General features: G+C 38.5%; 1 non-coding gene across 1 annotated transcript; it reads right to left on the bottom strand.

Moving 5' to 3' along the window:
• Positions 1–9944: 9944 nt before the first annotated feature.
• LOC141670196 (small nucleolar RNA R71) lies at positions 9945–10051 on the bottom strand. Its single transcript, XR_012554438.1, has one exon. It is a non-coding gene; the product is annotated as a small nucleolar RNA R71 (small nucleolar RNA).
• Between the last annotated feature and the right edge of the window lie 1176 nt (positions 10052–11227).

Here is an 11227-nt window from a genome sequence, read left to right as displayed (position 1 = left end):
ATTAAATTAAATAGCTTTATCAATATGAATGTGCTCAAACATATATATATAAATTATATGCAAGCACATGAATGATTGAATTACGAGAAATAATTAATGGCATGTAAATTCAAATGTCCTTAAGATATTGAAATTAAATAACAAGTGAATTTAACCAGGATAAATTGCAGTTATTGACCTCTAAAGTTAATTAGAAAGATTTAACATCCCAAGTTCACTAACCAACTTAGTGAAAGTGTTTTCATCTAGTGGTTTGGTGAAGATGTCTGCAATTTGATCCTCTGTAGGTACAAAGTATAACTCCACAGTGCCATTTGTGACATGCTCTCTGATTAAGTGATACCTGATATCAATGTGCTTTGTTCTCAAATGCTGAACTGGATTGTTTGAGATTGCTATTGCATTTGTATTGTCACAGAATATTGGGATCTTTGATACCAATATACCATAATCCCGGAGTTGGTTCCTCATCCACAAGATTTGGGCACAACAGCTTCCAGCAGCTATATATTCAACTTCAGCAGTTGATGTAGATACTGAGTGCTGCTTCTTGCTATGCCAGGATACCAATCTTCTCCCAAGAAACTGACAGCTTCCTGATGTACTTTTCCGGTCAATCTTATAACCTGTAAAATCTGAATCTGTATAGCCAACTAGGTCAAAACCTATACCTTTAGGGTACCAAAGTCCAAGATTTGGAGTTCCCTTAAGGTACCTAAATTTTCTTTTAACAACTATAAGATGAGATTCTTTTGGTTCAGGTTGAAATCTAGCACATAAGCATGTTGCAAACATAATATCTGGTCTACTTGATGTGCGATAAAGTAATGAGCCTATCATACCTCTGTAGCTTGTGATGTCAACTTTCTTACCAGTTTTGTCCTGATCAAGCTTGGAGGTTGTTGGCATGAGAGTCTTTGCTGGAGTTGAATCTTCCATATTATACTTCTTGAGAAGTTCTCTGATGTACTTGGATTGACAAATGAATGTGCCATCTTTCCTTTGACTTACTTGTAAACCAAGAAAGTAGTTCAACTCTCCCATCATGCTCATCTCGTACTTACTCTGCATTAGCTTAGAGAATCTCTTGCAAAGATCAACATTAGTAGAACCAAATATAGTATTGTCAACATATACTTGAACTAATATTATATCAGATTTATGCATTTTATGAAACAAAGTTTTATCTATGGCACCTCTAGTAAAACCATTTTCAAGTAAAAACTCAGAGAGAGTGTCATACCATGTCCTTGGAGCTTGCTTAAGACCATAGAGAGCTTTGAATAGAAAGTACACAAAATCAGCCAGATTTGGATCTTCAAAACCTGGTGGTTGATCCACATACACTTCTTCTTCTAGCTCCCCATTCAGGAATGCACTCTTCATGTCCATTTGATAAATTTTGAATTCTGAATGTGCTGCTAATGCCAGAAACATCCTGATTGCCTCAAGTCTAGCTACTGGTGCATAGGTTTCATCATAATCTATACCCTCTTCTTGAGAGTAACCTTTAGCTACCAATCTGGCTTTGTTTCTCGTTATAATGCCATCTTCATCTAGCTTGTTTCTGAATACCCATTTAGTGCCTATCACTGACTTGTGCTTTGGTCGGGGTACTAGTTTCCATACCTTCTGCCTCTCAAACTGATTGAGTTCTTATGGCATAGCAATAACCCAATATGGATCTTCCAGTGCCTCATCCACTTTCTTAGGTTCCGTTTCTGAAAGAAACTCTGAAAAATGACATTCATTCTGAGTGGCATGTCTAGTTCTTACTCCCGTGTCAGGATCACCAATGATCAATTCAAATGGATGGTCTCTGTTCCAAACTCTTTGATGAGACAAATATGATCTTGATGTTTCCCCTTGTTCAGTCTGATGTTGAGTGTGAACTGTAGATCCTCTTTCTGCTCCCCCTGAGTTGCTGTCACCATGACTGGATGATTTTGATATATTTGTAGTGGTTCTTGATGGGGTTCCTGAATGATTATCATGATCATTGTTTCCACCATTATCACCACTTGCTCCTGAATCAGCATTGCCATGTACTATAGACACAGATCTAGCAATCTCAGGTTCTATTATTACCAAAGGATCAACTTATAAATTTTCAAATTCCAGAGATTCAGAATCCTTTTCTCTTTGCAGGCTTGCCAACTTGGTCTCGTCGAATGTTACATTAAGGCTTTCAATCACCTTCTGATCAATAATCATATAAACCCTATAAGCTTTAGATTCCAAAGAATAGCCAAGAAATATGCCTTCTTCTGCTTTAGCATCAAACTTCCCTAGATGTTCATTTCCTTCCTTCAGCACAAAGCATTTAGCACCAAACACATGAAAGTATTTCAGTGTAGGTTTCTTTTCAGCCATTATCTCATAAGGAGTCTTGTCATGATCTTTATTAATTAGAGTATGATTTTGAGTGTAACATGCTGTGTTGATAGCTTCAGCCCAGAAGTAGGTAGGAAGTCTTGATTCACTTAACATAGTACTTGCTGCTTCAATCAAGGTACGATTCTTCCTTTCTACTACCCCATTTTGTTGTGGAGTCCTTGGAGCTGAATACTGTCTCGAAATACCTTTCTCTGTATAAAATTCATTTAGAAATGCATTCTTGAATTATGTCCCATTATCTGATCTGTTCTTTCTAACAGGTAATTTCGCTTCCAACTCAGTCTTCTTTATATGATCCACTATCAGCTGAGGTGCTTCATCCTTGGATTGTAAAAACAACACCCATGTGTATTTGGAGAAGTCATCGACCATCACTAAAGCATATCTTTTCCTTAATAGTGACAATACGTTCACTGGACCAAATAAATCCATGTGAATCAATTGAAGAGGTTCAATTATACTTGTCATTTCCTTGCTTTTATGTGATGCTTTCTTTGATTTCCCTTTTTCACATACTTCACAGAGTCCTTCTTGACCGAATTCCATCTGTGGTAGTCCTCTCACTAGCTCTCTCTTGATCAGAGAGTTCATTGTCTTGAAGTTTAAGTGCGAGAGCTTCTTGTGCCATAACCAACTTAGTTCTGATGAAGCTTTGCTGCAGAAACATCTGATTACTCCATCACAGGTAGACTTCAAGTCAGCTACATACATATTACCTTTCCTTACTTCCTGTAAAGCAAGCTTCTCACCTTTCCTATGAGTGATCAAACATCTTTCTGTTCTAAAATTAACATTTTATCCCCTGTCACAAAACTGACTTATGCTCAGAAGATTATGCTTTAGTCCTTCCACAAGAGAGATGTTTTCAATGATGACATTGCCAATTTTCAAATTGCCATATCCCTTAGTAAATCCTTTGTTGTCATCTCCAAAGGTAACTATAGGGCCAGCTTTCTTAACCACACCTATGAGCAGGGACTTTTCTCCTGTCAAGTGCCTAGAACATCCACTGTCCAGAATCCACATGATCTTTTCCTTTCTCACCTTACCCTGCAAACATAGATTGATTAAGAAGACTTTGGTACCCAAGCTTTCTTGGGTCCTGAAGGTTTAGGGGTAGAAACAATATCAACAAATGAAACCTTAACAGGCTTAGTTTTCACTTTGACTGACTTCTTAGTGCTAGTCTTATCAGAGATGTTAGACTTAGAGACAGGAGGTACTACAGTCTTAGCCTGTGTGTGCTCATTACCCATGCTTGTCTTAGTGTCAGTGCAAGTGCTAGCAGTTGCATGATAAGCTTTAAAATATTCAGACATAGTAACAAATACACATGGCATACATCCAACTATACCACAGGGTTCATGAAAACTAGGCATGTTAGGCATGGCAGGCATACTGGAAGTTGCAATAGATTCTACTTTATCTTTAGTGCATGCATGTGTAAGGTGTGCAGCATAATTGCAATTATTATAAAGCTTCCTAGATGCAGATGAGGAAGATGCAAAATTAGATTTCTTATTAACACCTACCTTGCCATTCCTGTTCTTCTTAGTCTTAACCTTAGCACTCTCACCAGTCTTAGTATTGACTATTGGTTCTCATTTCTTAAGTGTATCAGGTTCCTTTCTATCCACCTTAGCACCTAGGTCAGTTATGGGTTTGACTTTACTAACCGGAGCCTTAGGAGTCTTAGGGGATTCCTCTACCTTCTCTCTATCTTCAGCAATCAATTCCTCATTAATTAGAAAACTTACTTCATCCAAAGGTTCTGAAACAGACTCAGTGAATAACGGAGATACAACATCCTTAATAACATATGGAACCTTTTCAGAGTCAAACATGTTTATCTCAGATGTACCACTATGTTTCTTACTGTTCAGCTTAGAATAGTCAAGTCCTATTGAAGTCTTAGATTTATATCTTTGACTATCTATTATCTCCTTCTGAGTCAAAGCTGCATTCTTAAATGCCTGTAACTTCTTCTCTAGGTCAGCAATTTGGGTTCTAAGAATGGATTCTATGTCTGTATTGCACTTAACCTTATTCTCTAGATATTCATTCTTTTGCTTAAGGTCTTCTAGTCCAACTACCAATAATTCTAGTTCTTCATTTCTAGAGGTTAAACTCTCATATTTAAGAACTAACTTATCATTTTCCATTTTATATGCAAGCATGCTAGTATGAACATTATAAAATTCTAAAGTAAGTTCATGCATAGTAGATTTGTATTCAGATACAGACATGTCTATAGTGGTAAGTTCAGGAACCTGAGATAATTGTGGTGATTCCTCTGCAGAGTCTACCATAAGAGCCAGATTTACATACTCTTCCTCTTAATTCGAATCAGTATCATCCCAGCTTTTTCCTTCAGCAATGTACGCTCTTCCCTTTCCATTTACCACATAAGCATTCAGCTTCTGTTTCAGCTTCTCATTCTTCCTTTTAAGATCTTCATAAGTTTCCTTCTTTTCATAAGAATCATTTGGTTTAACTGCCTTGGGCTTTCTGCAATCAGATGCAAAGTGCCCTAACTCATTGCAGTTGTAGCATCTAGTTTTGCTCTTATCTATCCAACTTGACTTGTAGCCTCCTCTGGAGCTTGACCCTGACGAGTAGCTTCCTTTCTGAAATCTCCCTGATGAACCCCTTGGTTTGTAGTTGGGCTTTCTTCTGAATCTAACATGACTAAATTTTGCAGCCATGTATGCCATAGATTTGTCCTCTAACTATTCAAGTTCCTCTTGAGTATATAACTCACTTTAATCTTCTGGCTCACCATGAGCAATTTCAGCTATGACAATTTCTTTAATTGTTGAGGAGGGTGCAACCTTATTTTCTTGAGATTCAGGTTCACGAACTACAAGTGCAGTGGTTTTTGCAAGTGTCGTACTCTTACTATCAATAGAACCAGGTCCATAGATAATAGCTCTCTACTCTTGCTCCAGCTCATGTGTTCTTAGCTTACCATAGATCACATCCAGGGATATAGTAATAAAATATGCTCTTTCCCTGATTGATGTATTCTTTTATTCCAGGTGAACAGGGAGCGTCAGCATAAACTTTCTGTTAGACTCTCGTATAGGGTAAACTTTCCCTTGCAGCTTTAATTCACTTAACAGTCTTGTATATCTCTCAAATAGTGAAGACATAGCTTCTCCGGGTTGAATTTTGAATGCTTCATACTGAGTCGTCAGAATATCCATCCTGTTTTCTTTGACTTCTTCTGTTCCTTCCATCAAAAGCATAATGGTATCCCACATATCTTTTGCAATGTTACATCCTAGAAGTTGATGACTCATATCATTATCGGTCGATTCCACAATTATGAGTTGAAAGCTTGTGTCCAAATTTATCAACTCCCTATCGGTTTCCGTATATTTAGACGGACCCCTGGGAGTGGATGAGGAAGGAATTCTCACAATAGTTATGGCTGTGGATTCAGCAACTACTTCCATCAGAACATAAGGTCCATTCAGTAATATCCCAATGTAAAGTGGATTCGAAGCTTTCATAAATAGCATAATATTTTTCTTCCATAGGTTATAATTATATCTATCGAATGGGGGAACCTTTTTACTTCCAATTCTTTGGTTGTTCATCATCTTGGCGGAATTAAATTATTTAAAGTTCAAAAATTTCAAGAAATGAGAATTTTTGAAAATTAAAAAATTCAAAAAAAATTTCAAGAACTTGTTTCTTTCTCCGGATCTTGATTTTTATGTCAATCAACAAGCTCTGATACCAATTGTTATTCCAAAAGTATCGTAGAAGGGGGGTTAAATACGATACCTACAATTTTTTTCGATTCATTTTAAGTTCTTCGTTAAAAGTACGGAATCAAAAACAACACAAAACAATTCGAGGAATATATTATTTTATTAATATAAACCTTGAGGTTTCTATAATCTAATCAATGTATTGATTAGCTACAATAAATTCAGCAGCATAACAGTATGTTTACAAAGATAATAAATGTGAATCTTTAATGGAGCTCTCGTAAACTTTCTGTGTTTGCTGAAGAAGATAAATAACTGAATGAAAATACATTCAATTTGCTTTTGTAGTCTTTCAAATTAGATGGACAGGTGGCCAATTCTTGTCCACTCATTTCATTAAATTTACTGCATTTCAAATCACTGAACAACACATCTATGGTGACTGAGCTCTGTGGCGACAGCATCCCCGGTGCCTTCTTTGTGGCGATAGCTCTTTGGCGACAGAGTTGTCTTGTGCATTTCTCTGTGGTGACAGCTCTGTGGAGACAGTTCTATGGAAAAAAAATTGTCTTGTGCATTTCTCTGTGGTGACAGCTCTGTGGCGACAGTTCTATGTCGACAGTTGTCTTGTGCATTTCTCTGTGGTGACAGCTCTGTGGCGACAGTTCTATGGTGACAGAGTTGTCTTGTGTATTTCTCTGTGGTGACAGCTCTGTGGCGACTGGGACTCCTGAGGCGACTAGATAGAGAAAGCTGTTATGACTTAGAGTATTCTAGCTCTTTGTCAAACCATTCTTCAATGTATCAATCATTTTTCTTCTGTAATTGAATCAAAATACTTTCTTGAATACTGATGTTTAGTGCACTGGTCTAGTTCACAAACAGCTAGCATTGAGAGGATCCTAATTCAATTTATCTTGCGTTTCTGAGTTGATACAGATTGATGTGTATCCATTGCTTCTTTCACTGAACCCTTGATCTGTAACACTAAAAATCAATACATGTAACTGATGCTTAAAGTCCCTTGATGTCTTATTCTTCCTGGCTGCTTGAAAATGTTACATTACATTATGCTTTACAATATTTTATATACAAGTTTATATATTGGGTGTGTCTTGTGAACCCCAAACTTCTGACCCGGGTTTGGAAGGAGTCACACAGAGCAGGACAACTTGAATGAGAAGATGGGGGATGATTTTGACTTGGATTTGATCGTTGCTACCCTGTAAGTCCCTGAGACTCACTGAAAGTTCAAGAAGGGCACGAACGAGTATGATTTTGTGGGGGATTTTTCAGGGAGACTATGTGGATATCGAGATGGTGATTCATCAGGGTATTCTGAGGTTCTTGCGAGGGAGTATTATGGGTTCTATACCCTATGTGTCCATTATGATGAAGTTATGCATGACAGTTGGAGTTCATTGGCCTGCGCACGAGCACCTATAGCTTCCCAGTGCCCCGATTGACAGTTCTACGTTGTTGAGTATGCTAGAGTGGTACAGTGGGAAGCCCGATCCTAATGGGCTTGGTTATTCTTATGACCATCTGTCAGGTGGAAGGCCAACTCCTCAGGCATATGCTGGTGGCACGACTCAGGCGAGTAGAGCAGCTTGGAAAGCTGGGTTGGGAGAGGCCGGTCCTTCGTGATTGCAACAACAGTAGGAGGAAGCACAAGGCAGTGCTGGTATGAGTTTGGCGCAGTATAGGCGCTTGATAAGGAGGATGCTGTCGAGTGGCATTTATGACACTTTATAATGCTCTATTAGGCTTTGAATTGACGCATTTGTACTCAAGTTGTTAAGTATTTTAACATGTTTTCTAGTGTTTTTGCATTTCAGGTGTTATCTAGGTAATTAGGTGAATTAGTATTATTTTGGTGCTAATTTGGTGTCAGGAAAGCCGGCTCGAAGCAACAAGGAAAAGAAGAAATTTGAAGTTTTTTCCAAAAGAACGGCGCGCCCGTGCTGGTCAAGCGCGCGGCCGCGCCAGGATGTCAGAAATGCAGCGTGCCCGCATTGTGATAGCGCGAGGCCGCGCCGGGTCGTTTTTGCAGAATCCTGATTCTATTCTAATTCAAATTGAAAGACTTCTAGATTGCATGGGGCTGCGATAAAAACAACTTTAGGTCATTTTTCATAATATATCAAGTCAGGGATGTACCAGAGCGCAAGGAGAGCCGTAAGAAGACCGTTTTAGCACGGATTCAATAAAGACGAAGAAGATCTTGTTTTTACTTGTGAATCTTTGTTTAAGTTTTAACTTGGATGCTAGTTTTCTTATTTGTGAACCTTACTCTTGTATTCGTACTTGGTTTATTTGTTTAAGTATAAAGACTACGTTCATTATACCATGCTTTCATCGGAACCCACGTTGATGATGAGTCCGATTATGGGCTAATCGTTATCGTGGGGTTCTAGCGGATTTATTTATGGATTTCTTTAGTTAAATTGTTCGATGCTTTAGTGTGTGGTGATTGTATGATAACCTAGTATTGGTTGTGCGTATTCGTCTTATGAACGTCGCGAACTTATAAGATAGTGTGTTAATTCTTAATGAAGCGATAATGAATTTAAGGATTTAGAACTTGCCATGCTAGCATAGGTTCATGTGTTATTGTTATGCATGATTCGTAGGTAATTTTAACCATTTTATTGGCCCTATGTAATCATGATAGATAACTTGTGCTTAAACCGTTATGCTGTCAAAATTTATATACACATATAGGGTCTCAATATAATTGGTGTCTATTCATCTTCTATCTCTTTTGTGGATGTCTGGCAGTATTGTATTCGTGCAACGAAAGTTGGCGTTTATTAGTTTCGTGTTATGTGATTAGTGTCATCACCATTACATGCTAAGGTTAAGAACAAAAAGGCTATTGAATGAAGTATTTAATGAAGTTAGGATCCCATGTTTGTCATATATAATATTCAACCATTCTTAATCTATTAGTTATAATTATTAGTTTAATTCTTAGTTATAATCAACCTCAATTTGTTATCGTCTTAGCATTGAATAATAGTCATACATTGTTGCTTAAGTGCATAAACTAATTAGTTAACCAAGCCAGTCTCTGTGGGAATGAATCTTATTTATATCTTATACTACTTGCAAACGCGTATACTTGCGTCTATTATTAGCGCGTGTTTAGCGACTAACAAGTTTTTGGCACCACTGCCGGGGAATGCAGTATTAATTTTAGTTTATATGTTTTCCATCAGTGGTCATTAAAGTTCATTGACTCGGACATTGTTACTTATTCATTTCCTTGTCTTATTTCAGGTACTCTAGCGAAGGTGTATACATACGCGTTTGCGTACTTATAAGAGAACACTGGATAAAGCCGAGGAAGAAGTTATAGTAGTTTGAAAGGAAGTTTTTGAAGAAGAAAAGAAGTTGGAAGAAGAAGAGAAAGTAGAGGAACCAGTTTTAGTAGAGATGGGAGATTAATCAGAAAATCTTAAGGCTTGGATGGACTATTCTCAGCCTAAGATCAATGACATTCAGTCAAGCATTATCAGGCCAACCGTCAGGGCTAACACTTTTGAGATCAAGTCAAGCAGGATTCAGATGATATATAACTCAGTTCAGTTTGGGGGTTCTCCTACTAAAGACCCCAACATGCACATCAGGGATTTCATCGAGACCTGTGACACTTTCAAGTTCAATGATGTGACTGAAGATGCTATCAAGCTGCGACTCTTCCCATTCTCTCTGAGGGATAAAGCTAAGTGCTGGTTACATTCTCTACCAGCAGGGTCTATCACCACTTGGGAAGATCTTGCTCAAAAGTTTCTCACTAAATTCTTCCCTATGGCGAAGACTGCTGCAATCAGGAATGCTTTTACTCAGTTTGCTCAACAAACTGGAGAATCTCTGTGTGAGGCTTGGGATCGATATAAGGAGATGCTAAGGAAAAACCCACACCATGGCATGCCTAATTGGATGATTATTAACTGTTTCTATAATGGATTGGGAGCTACTTCTAGACCGATGCTCGATGTACCATCCGGAGGAGCCTTGGGGGCTAAGAGCTATGATGAAACTTATGAATTGATTGAACTGATGGCTGCTAATGAGTACCAGAATCCTTCCCAGAGACTGATTCAGGGAAAAGTAGCAGGAATTCTAGAGTTGGATGCAGCAACTGCTATAGCTGCCCAGCTTAAGGCTTTGATGATGAAAGTGGACACTTTGGCTAATTATGTGGTTAATAATATCGCTATTGTCTGTGAGCTTTGTGCTGGTGCCCATGAGACTGATCAGTGCGGAATTTCTAGTGAATCAGCTCAGTTCGTGAGCAACTTTCAGCGTCTCGCAGCAACCTGTGCCAGCCACTTATCATCCCAATAACCACAATCATCCTAATTTCAGTTGGAGCAACGCTCAGAATGTGGTTCAACAGCCTTATCAGCAGTATCCATCTAAGCAGTACAACCCCCCTGGTTTTCAGCAACCGCAATATGCACCAAGACAACAATTTCAACTGTAACAAGCCAATGAAAAATCTGAATTAGAGGAGTTGAAGCTTATGTGCAAGAGTCATCTCTATCAAGACCTTGGAAAATCAAATTGGGCAAATTGCCAATGTCTTGCTAAATCGTCAGCCTGGTACACTACCTAGTGACACTGAAGTGCCAGGAAGGAAGGAAGCTAAGGAGCAGGTAAAGGCTATCACCTTGAGGTCTGGAAAGGTTGCAAATCCCGAACAAACTCAAGCGTTGAATGAAGAAGCTGGGGCCGAGAAAGAAGAAGAGCAGCAGGAAGTAGAAGTGGAACCAAGGAAGACTATTATTGAGCACACTCCTCCTGAGGGTAATACAGGGGAGAAACAAATCTATCCTCCACCACCTTTTCCTAAGAGGCTGTAAAAGAAAAAGCTGGACAAGCAATTTGAGAAGTTTCTGGAGGTGTTCAAGAAACTTCATATCAAGATACCTTTTACTGAGGCTCTTGAGCAGATGCCTAGTTATGCAAAGTTTATAAAAGGTATTCTCTCTCCATAAAGTGAAACTAGATAATTTAAAGACAATCTCTCTCACGGAGGAATGCAGTGTTGTGCTGCAACAGAAGTTGCCTCCGAAGCTTAAAGATCCAGGAAGTTTCACTAT

The sequence above is a fragment of the Apium graveolens genome, chromosome 6 (genome assembly GCF_009905375.1).
Source record: "Apium graveolens cultivar Ventura chromosome 6, ASM990537v1, whole genome shotgun sequence".
NCBI lineage: Eukaryota > Viridiplantae > Streptophyta > Magnoliopsida > Apiales > Apiaceae > Apium > Apium graveolens.
This window is presented reverse-complemented; position numbering and strand designations above follow the sequence as displayed.